The sequence below is a fragment of the Antechinus flavipes genome, chromosome 2 (assembly GCF_016432865.1).
Source record: "Antechinus flavipes isolate AdamAnt ecotype Samford, QLD, Australia chromosome 2, AdamAnt_v2, whole genome shotgun sequence".
NCBI lineage: Eukaryota > Metazoa > Chordata > Mammalia > Dasyuromorphia > Dasyuridae > Antechinus > Antechinus flavipes.
This window is the reverse complement of record NC_067399.1, coordinates 432,223,360-432,235,472: the sequence shown is the minus strand read 5'-3', so window position 1 is coordinate 432,235,472 and position 12,113 is coordinate 432,223,360.

Genomic DNA, 12,113 nt, shown 5'->3' with positions numbered 1-12,113 from the left:
TTAATGACATATAAAGATAGTTTTCAACATTCATTTTTGTAAGATTTTGTTCTATACTTTTTTCTACTCTCCCAAAGACTGTAAGCAATCTGATATAGTCTATACATGTACAAGCATGTTAAACATATTTCCATATTAATCATTTTATGAGAGAAGAATCACAATAAAACAGAAAAACCATAAAAAGAAAAAAAAACAACAAATTTTAAAAAGTGAAAATGGTATGCTTCAATATGCATTCAGACTCCACAGCTCTTTTTCTGGATATAGATAGCATTTTCTATCATAAATCTTTTGGAATTGTCTTGGATCACTGGATTACTGAGAGGATCTAAGTTTATTAAAGTTTAATATCACACAGTGTTGCTTTTAGTGTATACAATGTTCTCCTGTCTCTGCTCACTTCACTCAGCATCAGTTCATGTAAATTTTTACAGGTTTTCATGAAATCAACCTGCTTATCATTTCTTATAGAATGGTATTCCATATATCACAACTTGTTCAGTCATTTCCCAATTGATTGGCATTCCCTCAGTTTCTAATATTTGCCCCCATAAAAAGAGCTGCTAAAATATTTTTGTAAATATAAGTCTTTTGCTCTTTTTTATAATATCTTTGGGATACAGACCTAGTAGTGGTATTGGTGCATCAAAGAGTATGCATAGTTTGATTGTACTTTGGGCATAATTCCAAATTGTTCTCCAGAATGTGTGGATCTGTTTACAACTCTACAAATAGTGCATTAGTGTCCCAGTTTTTCCATACCCTTCTAATTTTTATCATTTTCTTTTTTTATCATATAAGTTAATCTGATAAGAATGATGTGTTTTAATTTGCATTGCTCTAATCAATAATGATTTATTACTGTTGGAATCTTTACAAACTGCTAACTAATTAGAGTTGATCTGATCTTACAAGAAGATGTTTTGGGCCAGAACCTGAAACAAGGTACTAAGTAGAACTAATTAGTACAATGCTTGTGTTTACACCTTTACTCATTGGAGTTCACAAGTATGCCAGCTTCACAAAGTAAACTTTGTAACTTTGTAAATTCACATCTCCCTTAAAGCTCTTAGGGCCAGAGAGCACTATGGGAGAAAACCCATAATCCCATTCTCTCAGAAGATATAAGGCCAGTGAAGAGAGATCTATTCAAGAATATATTTTCCATTTGGTGGCAGAAGAGAGTTCAGCTGGGTTGGAGAAGAGCACTCTGGTGCAGACACAGAGCACTTTGGGAGATTTCAGCGGAATTACGCCAGAAGCCCTCTCTCTGAGGCAAGAAAGAATATTTTCCACTTGGCTGGCTGGTGGCAGAAGAAGAGTTTTCAGAGAAAGAAACTACGAGTCAAGAGTTCAGTGGACAACCAGATTCATCTTCATCTCACACCACTGTGGTTGGTGGCTGGGTTCCTGCACTCCCCCCACTGAGACCCAGCTGGACTGAAAGACTCCCCAGAAAGCTAGCTGAGCCCCAAGTGAAGGAGACAAGAGATTCATTCCATCTTTGTGCTGGATGGAGGCAGAAGAAAGCAGAGGCAGAAGCTGAAGGACAAAACCCTTGGATTTGGAGATACTTGGAGGGCTCTAAGTTAACCGGACTATATTGGAGATAATAAAAGATCTGAACTTTTATTACCTGGCTGCGTTTTGAGAAGAACAAGATCACCTATTACAATTCATATGTCTACAAATAGCTTTAATTTCTTCATCTGAAAACTACCTATTCACATTCTTTGAACATTTATCAATTGGGGATTTACTTGTATTCTTGGACATTTGCCTCATTTTTCTATATATTTGAGAAATGAGGCCTTTATCAGAAATACTGATGATAAATATCATTTCCTGCTTCCCGTTTCCTTTCAAATCTTGGTTGCATTGGCTTTGTGTAAAATATTTTTAATGTAAAAAAAATAATATAATCAAAATTGTCTTTTTTGAATTTCATAGTTCTTTATCTTTTGTTTGATCACAAATTCTTTCCCTTTCAAACAGAGCTGACAAATAAACTATTTCTTGCTCTCCTAGATTTGCTGATGTTTTCAACCTTTATGTTAATTCATGTGCCTATTTTGACCTTATCTTGTTATATGGTGTGAGATGTTGGTCAATGCCTAGTTTCTGCATAATATTTTCCAGTTTTCATGGTAGTTTTAAAACATCTAATAAGTTCTTATCCAAGAAGCCAGAGCCTTTGACTTTATCAAAAAAAAAAAATAGTTTGTTATAGTCGTTGACTACTGTGTCTTTTATACTTAACTTATTCCATTGATTTAACCATTGTTTCTTAGCCAGTACAAAATCATTTTGATGACTGCTGTTTTATAACATAGTTTTAGATTTGGTATGGCTAGACCATCTTCCTTGCATTTTTTAATTCTTTCTCTAAAACTCAATAGTTATGTGACCTTTCCCTCTTTTATCCTCAATTTACTCAATTTAAAAACCTGCTATAGTATATTTGAACAGACATAGTTACATCAAAAATGGTTAACCAAAAGCTGGAAATCAAAACAGGGAAGGATATAGTAAGTGGGCAACATTTATTCTTAATGAGTCTTACTTATGAGCAGTGGATAAAATCCATTTCAGGATTTTGCGTGAAATGACAGTATGATTGCTGATCTACTGTCAATGAACAAGGACATAGAGAATGGGAGAAGAGCCATAAGACTGGAGATTATTAAATGTTGTACCAAATTAGAAAAAAGAGAGAGGTCGAAGGAGACAGGAAGAAGAGGGGAGGAGAGGAGAGGAGAAGAATGTCTTCTACCTCGCAAATTATGCCAATTCCTGATAAAAATTATCTGAAAATGTAATGTTTAATGGGATGATTTTCAAAGATTTAAGAAAGGAAGTGGTGACTGTGAATTGGATAGATTCACCTATAAAAATGGCAGATAACAGAATGGATAAAACACCAGAATCTAACAATATATTGTTTATAAGAGGCACATTGAAACATAAAGACACACAAAGAAAGTTAAAATAAGAGACTGTAGCAAAATGTATTATGCTTCAGCTAAAAAAGAATGTTAACAAAAAAATCACACAAAGAAAAAAGGAAAATAGGCTCAATCAAAAGATATAATCAAGGCTAATACATTTCACTAAAAGGTGACAATAAAGTATATAAAATTTTTTTACAAGTTTCTCTGATATGTGATATGCATTTCACAAGCACATATAGAACTGAATCAAATTTATTTAAAAAAATAATAAGGGCTAGGTCCCATTTGATAAGTGGTCAAAGGATATGAATAAGCAATTTTCAGGAGAAATCAAAACTGTCACTAGTCATATGAAAATGCTCAAAATCATTATTGATCAGAGAAATGCAAATTAAAACAACTTTGAGGTACCACCTCACACCTATTAGATTGGTTATCATTACAGAAAATGATAAATGATGGAGGGGTTGTAGGAAAAAGAGAGACTCTAATACACTGTTAGTCCTACATTTTGTAGGACATTTTGGAACTAAGCTCAAAGAGCTATAAGAATATGTGCTTACTTTTTGACAGAGAACTACCATTACTAGACCTCTATCCTAAAGAAATTAAAGGAAAGGGGGGAAGAACCCCTGTATATAGAAAATATTTGTTGCAACTCTTTTTGCAGTAGCAAAGAATTGAAAATTGTGGTGTTACCTGAACAAGTTGTGGCATATGATGGTGATAGGATAATATTGTGCTATAAGAAATATTGGGCAGGATACTTTCAGAAAGAGATCATTGTACAACATAAAATCAATATTGTAATGATGATCACCTGAAAGATTGAGCTATTCTGATGATCCAAGACAATTCTGGAAAGCTCATTATGAAAAATACTTTCAACCTCCAGAGGGAAGTGATGAATTCTAAGTACAATTTGAAATATAATTTTCCCACTTTATTGCTCTCTTTTTGTAACATAGTTAATATAGAAATATGTTCTGAATGATTTCACTTTTTTTTAATAGGAAAGAAATAATTATATTTCACATAATGTTCAAGTAGGATAGAAGTAAGTAAAACAATAGTTTTATTAATCACAATAATAATAATAGCATTTATATAATACTTGTGCTATGCCAAGCACCTTACAAATATTATCTCCTTTAATCCTTTAAGTCCTAGGGGGTATGCACTATTATTTTCCCCATTTTATATTTGAGGAAACTGAGGCAAATAGAAATTAAGTTTTTGCCCAAGATCATATAATGAGTAAGTGCTTGAAATTAAGCACTTAATTAAATTAAATTAAAACTTAATTAAAAGTTTTTGAAATTAGGTGTTCTGACTTAAGACTCAGTTCTCTATTCACTGTATCACCTAGCTGTCTCATTCTGCTGCTCCATTTTCTGGATATTATTTGCACTAATATATTCAAAATCTTAATCATACAATTGCAGATTTAAAAATAAAAGGAAAGTCAAAAATATTCTTCTCCCTCATTTTACAAATGTGGAAATTAAGCCTATGGACATGTTTATTCTTTCTTAATATTGGGATAATACATATCAGAATGTCAGACTGTTAGCTTTTAGTGTTTTATTATTTTTTTAAATTCTTGAATCTTCAAATAAATCATGCCAAAAAATAGTATACCTTGCTAGATTGGATTTCTGGTACAAATAATAAGTAAGATTGGTTCTGTCCTCCTTTCTCTTTTTTCCCTTCTCATATTTCTTTAATGTTGGTATACATGAAAAAACAGGAAAGAGGTGAAATCAAGCATACAGTTATTTCTGACCTGGAGATAGAGAATTATTACCATTCATCTCATTAGTGTATTTTGTACCAAAGGTCTTAGAAACCTTAAAGTACAGGGAAGTTTATAAGATATTCCCCAAATCATGTGGTGCATCAAAATAAGATTGAAAAAAAAATTGAGGTTTTATTGTGTGACTCAGGAAATTTGGATCTAATTTAACAATAATGCTTATGAAGTTTTTTATACTTTGGCTTCCAGTGATTTAATGGATATTGACTTTTATTCTACCTTTGTTGCCATCATTTTATTAAAGGTTTATTCCATCTCACATGGTGGAATATAATGTTTTTTTTTCCTAATTTCTTTTTTATAATGTGTTAAGTTAACAAAAATTTAATAAGTTGCCATGCTGATAGTAGCTTATCCTAAACTAAAATGGAAAGATATGAAAACAAAAGTAGACCCATATATCATACCAAGGACTCAAGATTCCCTATGTAATTTATGTACATATGCATACTCATTTATCCAGATGTAAACATGCATCTAAAAAAATTAATATGGCTGAAGATTTCTCTCTTGACTGAATCTGTAAGCTTCATTTTGTCTAAGATGAATGATTGCTAATTCCACATTTTTTTTCGAATAAATTCTACTCTGATCCTTGTTCTAGTGTTTGTATATATCTCTTATTTCCTATCCTAGCTAATTCTTCTATTTTAATTCTACTCCTTAACTTGCCTTGCTTTTACTCAACCTCCCCCTATGCATGGGTCCTTCCCTTAGCTTGTTGCTCCATTTTTTCCTTCTCTCTTTATCCCATTCCCATTAATCTAGACACCTTATCTGAATCCTGTTAATCTAAACACTCTTCTGTTCCCTACCTTATCTTACCACTCTTTCCCTCCTTATCCCTTTTCCATTAATCTACATACATAGTCCTACTGCCATAAATTTATCCTTCTGTACTCCATCTTATCCTATTCCTTTATCTTTATCCTATTTTCTTTTTCCTTATTTCTTTATGGATTTCAGAAGGAGCTGTATCTTTTATGTATGTCTATACACACACACACATACACACATGTGCACGCGTGTGTGCACATGTATCTGTGTAGTATTCTCTATTTAATCCATTCCCAATGTGAATGTTTTCAGAACTACTAGCCTTCCTCTTGTCTATGATGTTCCTGTGTCTATACTTCTTTTGCATCCCCTTTGCATAATGTAATTACTATTTTTACTTTTTCCTAGACTGTTTTGCTATTTAGAGTCAGTTCATAATGAATTCTAACTCTAAATACAAAACAAACAAACAAACAAAAAATAATTTGTCAATGTCTGAGGCCCTTGAAATTTGTCTTTGATGTATGTTGTATATTAAATTTTCTTTTAAGTTCAGATTTGATTGAGAAAAAGTCGTGAAAATTTGAAATTTCATTGAATGTCCTTTTTATCATTCAATATTATAATAAGTATTGCTGGATATGCTATTTTTGGTGATAGGTTTGGTTCTTTTGATTGCTGATATATACTTTTCTAGGACCTCCAGTCTTTTATTGTAGTTTCTGATACATTTGTATAATTCTCATTGTAACTATAGTATTTTGGATTGTTTTTGTTATTATTGTTGTTTCTTACAAAATTTTGTCTTTAATCTGGGGTTTTCAATATTTAGCAATAATACTCCTGTATTTTTCATGCTGGATCTCTTTGGGGCAGTGATTAGTGGACTTCTTTTTTTTTTCACTTCAACTTTCCCCTCATGTTCTACCTCTCCAGGAAATTTTTCTTTAATTATTTCTTGCATTATTATATCAAGGTTCTTTTATTGGTCACAATTTTCAGGTAGTCCAATTATTTTTATATTTTCCTTCTTGATCTGTTTTCCAGATCTGTTTTTCTAATAAGATGTTTCACATTCTCTTTCAATTTTTTTTCATTCTTCATATTCCCACCCCACCCCCCTTGGACTCTTGTAACTTCATGGACTCCCTTTCACCTAATTTCAATTTTCAGTCCTTTTTTGCTTTAAGACTCTGGATGTCTTTTTTCTAATTGGTTGACTTTCTTTTCAAAATCTTGTTTTTCCTGGATGAACAGTTCTTATTTATTAAAATTTTTCCTTAATCTCTCTCATTTGATTTTTGAAGTCTTTTCTGAGTTCTTCTACAAATTCTTTTTGGGCAGGGACCCATTTAACATTACTCTTTGGGGTAGGAAAAGCTTTTTTTTTTTTAAACTTTAATGTCCTTCCCTGTTATAGGCCAGAACACTGTACTTAAAACAAGGATTCTTACAAGGTACTAACTCAGTGGAATTGATAAATATAATGGTTATCTAGTTTAACATGGTGATTAATAGTTCTCTAGTTCAGTACATGTATTAGTATTTAATATAGTTCTACAAGATTGACACCTATTCTACAAGATTGACACCTATGATAATGTAATTGGAATAGGGCATATAAGCTGGGACAAAGTCAGCCAGGGTCAGATTTGGAAAAGACAGAGGACTGGAGGTGGGAACTTGTTGGAATCCTTACCAAGTGTTAAGTCATTAGAGTTGATAGAGACAATAATTATCTAATTTAGCATGGTTCAGTATGATTGATCTGATCTTACAAGGAGATGTTATGGGCCAGAACTAGAAACAAGGTTCTAAGTAGAACTGATAGACAATAATGCTTGTGTCCACATCTTTAGAGAGCTTACATAAGCAAGAAGCTCTTAGGGCCAGAGAGCACTCTGGGAAGAAACCCATAATCCCACTCTCAGATCCTACAATCCCACTCTTGGAGAAGGAGCATAAATAGAGCTTCAGTGAGCCAATCAAGTTAGTTCAGCTGAAAAGATTGAGAGGAGAGTGTCAAGTGAGTTCAGCTAGAAGCCCTCTCTCGGAAGAAAGAGAGATTCATTCCATCTTCCACCTTTGTGCTGGCTGGAGGCTGAAGAAAGCAGAGGCAAAGGACAACTGCAAGAGCTCTTGCAACCAAGCAGAAAGATAGGCCTCTAAGAAAAGATAACCAGGCTATTTTGGAGGAAGCAATAAAAGATTTTAACTTTTAGCATCTGGCTGCATTTAGGGTGATTATTGATCTGAACTAAAAACTAAGGCTGCCTCCAGAATACCTCCCCGAGAAACCTGCTCCCAGAGAGAACCATTATATTATATTAAAGAAGAGAACACCACATTAACTCAAGCTCTGGAAGCCAAGAAGAGAGATTCACTCCATCTCATACCACCATGGTGGCTGGCCTTCCTACTGCATTTCCTCCACTGAGACCAAGCTAGCCCAGGCCCCAGGCAAGAAAACTAGACTGTGAAGGAGAAAATAAAGAATTTGGACTTTAACATCTGGTTATTCTCATGGTATTTACTCTACTGAAATGAAGACTGGTCCAGAGACCTCGAGAAAATCAACCAGAACATTACACTTCCCTGAAAGAGAACCTTGGTCTTCCTTATTCCCGTTTTAAGTTTCTGTGGTTGATTTCTTTTTCATTTACCCACTCATTTTTTTAAAATGAGAATTTATTAGTGTAATCACCTCTAATCCTGGTTGCGGCGGAGGGGAGGGGGATAGGAAAGGAGGGTGCTTCTGGTTTCACTTTGATTCTCTGTCCTGGAACTTGAAATCAAAAGCTTCATCCTTTTGCAAGGGTTTTCAGCCAGCAGCATCCCTGTCCCACTATTTTTGCATTCACCTGAAGAGCTATTTCCTTCTTGCCCACGGTAATGTCTCTGCAGCACAATTGAGCTAAATATTCCTAATCAGCAAATGTTCCCTCAATCTTCCCACATTCAGATTCCCATCTTCCCTCATGCCTGGGAAGTGAACATTCCTATGGTTGAGGCTGGTTGAGATTTCAGAGGAACCCAGCTAACCCAAGGATTGGCAGCTTCATGTTTTTATGGAACTAACCTGGAGGTGTGAACACTTTACACCAGTTAAATCCCAGTACTAGGTCATCCTTTCGTTCTTCTTGGGTTATTTCAGTAGCATCCCTGTTCTGCCCTAAGTCTTTGTTCATCACCAATCTATGTCCACCCTGAGGTGCATCTTTTTCTGTTTATCAATGAAATCTGGAGAACTTTAAGTCTTCTGACCTATCCCACCATCTTCCCAGAATACTCCTTTCTTTTTTTTTTTTAATATTTATTATAGCTTTTTATTTACAAGTTATATGCATGAGTAATTTTACAGCATTGACAATTGCCAAATCTTTTGTTCCAATTTTCCCCCACCTTCCCTCCACCCCATCCCCCAGATGGCAGGTTGATCAATACATGCTAAGTATGTTAAAGTATAAATTAAATACAATATTAGCATACATGTCCAAACAGTTGTTTTGCTGTTCAAAAAGAATCGGACTTTGAAGTAGTGAAGGAAATAAAAAATGCAAGTGGACAAAGGTAGAGGGATTGGGAATTCTATGTAGTGGTTCATAGTCATCGCCCAGAGTTCTTTTGCTGGGTGTAACTGGTTCAATTCATTACTGCTCAGTTGGAGCTGATTTGGTTCATCTCATTGTTGAAGAGGGACAGGTCCATCAGAATTATTATATAGTATTATTGTTGAAGTGTATAATGATCTCCTGGTCCTGCTCATTTCACTTAGCATCAGTTAATGTAAGTCTCTCCAGGCCTTTCTGAAATCATCCTGTTGGTCATTTCTTACAGAACAATAATATTCCATAATATTCATATACCACAATTTATTCAGCCATTCTCCAATTGATGGGCATCTACTCAGTTTCCAGTTTCTGGCCACTACAAAGAGGGCTGCTACAAACATTCTTGCATATATAGGTCTCTTTCCCTTCTTTAAAATTGCTTTGGGATATAAGCTGGATCAAAGAGTATGCACAGTTTGATAACTTTTTGAGCATAGTTCCAAATGGCTCAGAATACTCCTTTTTGATGATGTTGTTTAGAAAAATAGATCCATATGTAATAGAATATGTTTTTTCATTTAAATGGCATTTGTTATTATTATTTTACTATGATCTTTATTATGATCTTTGTTAGTAAGCCAAGTTGCCCCAGTTAATGTGATTTGTAATTTAAGAAATGTGCCTAACATTATTTTGATAATTTATTTTCTTAGAAATATTGTTAAAAGTATGAACTCTCTTTTTTTTTTTCCTTTTGGGTTATGGATTTAATAATGACTAAAGTAAATATTTTTTTAATCATTAATATATTATATCAGATTAGTAACTAAGTTAGGGAGTTAGCATTTTAAGATGTCTGTATCTATCCACTTAGGTTAAAGTGCAGTGATTTAACTTTAGTTAAAAACCAGAGATTGCAAAGGAAAAGATTTTTAGAAATCAATCTTTAGGAACCAGATGTAGTCTTAAGAGTAAGTTAGATAATTATCTGGTTAATCATGTCCATTCACCTTTAAGGATAAATCTATAGGAAACATTTCATCCAGGGCCATTTTCAGTCATCTTGATTTATATTTTGCCAGTGGACCCAGATGGCTCTGGAGAGGAAAGTGAGGGAGATAACATTGCACTGCTCTCCCTCATTTAAATCCAACTCATTTGCATGTTATAGAGTCACCCCCCTGATTTCATGGTCCTCTTCAAGAGCAAAGAACAAACAACAACAACAAACAACAAAAAGTAGGAAGTTTTTATTAAATCTAACACCACACAAATATTGGATGTGGTAAAAAAAATGCATTTTATGATTATTACATAAGAAGTTAAATGTTTTCTTGTACTAGTCAAACTGGGAATGATTTAACTCCCTCTTGAAGTGCTAATATCAGATAAAATTTCTTTATTTTATCTGGGCCAAGACCAGATGGACAATTTGAATCTCATGTATTTTAACCCATTATGCTTTAAGATATATGTTTTTGGAAAACTTTATATCTATTTCTTGGTATATACAGCTTGAAATTTCTAGGAGGACGAGAATTAAAAACTGAATACTTAAGGCAAGTTCTTATCTGAAAAATCTCAAAGATAGGTAAAGGAAGAAGGGGAATGAAAATTGATCCAACTCTTTAAGGAAGTAGAGAAAAAGATTATATGGACCTGAAAAATGTTATCCTGTGTCTTAAAGAACTATGTATGTATGTGTGTATATATAAATATATAATTATGGATAATATTTTTTCTTGAAGTCCATAGAGTTCTGGGCCTTAAAAATGTAAATATTATCATTAGGGATTATACATCTGGATTTGATTTGAGTTAAACCTGAATATGTCCTGATGGAAATAAGAATGGAGTCTTAATGTATTCTTCTATGAGGATAATTATGATAAATTAGAATCTAACATAAAATACATTGCTTGTTTAGCATTAAGAATTCACCCTAAGCAAGTAATCTTATGTCTATTTATTTGTTTATTCTTCAGTAAGGAGATTATTGAATTTGGGGAAAACACAACTTTTTTTTTCCTTTCCTGTTGTTGTTTATCCTTCATTTTCCAAGACAGCCATGGCTTCAGGGAGGTGATACAATGACATGCATGTGGATTGGGTTTAAATAAGAGAGAGCTGTGCAAAGATCACCAGTCTCACTTTCTATTCTGGAGCCATCTGGGTTCAATGGCAAATTTTAAACCAGAATGACTGGAGATGGAAGTTTGCCTGTCTTATTGCCTCATCCAATCTCTCAGATAGGATTAATGGAGGATAGGATTAACATTCTTCTTACTATACCCAAATAGCTCAGGTTTGGTTGTAAGATTTAGATTCATAGTCTAGAATGCAGAAGGCTGGGTGTAGTCTGAATACAGGAGTAATGTCTGGTCAAAACTGATATGATGTCATTCTTCACCCCTCATTAGAGTGAGCTCACTTCTGTTTGAAGTCCATCTCTCATTAATTGTTAACAAATCAAGATTGATTGCCACCCTCAGGAATATCTCTCTTTTAAGGGGCATATAAGCCATGAAACTACCTCCATAATTACCTTTGGTATTTCAGGGTGTCATAGGATCTCTTATTAAAATGGCATTATTAGTAAATATTTAAAATATTCAGAAATTATATTTTATGGCTAAATTTATTTAGGTCTGATGAGGTAATATGAAATCCCTGACTGGTAGTTTTTAACTATATTTTATCCTGTAGTTTATTTAACTTTTCCTCCAAAAATTTGGTGTTATTATATTTGTGTGTGTTTATGTGCTGTATTGATATTAATTCACTGTCAATATTATCTTTTTTCAAAATGTGTTTTCTATAATTATCTCTTTTTTCTTCAAGTCTTAATAATTTATTCCTTTTCACTTTTTTTTAATTTAAAACTTAAAAACAAATTAAGAAAAGAAATGGAAAAAGAAAGACAGAAAAAGAAGGGAAAACTGCCATGGGCCCAGAAGAATATCAAGGAGTGTTTGGCATATAAAACAATAAATTTCCATTCATGAAGTGGAATTT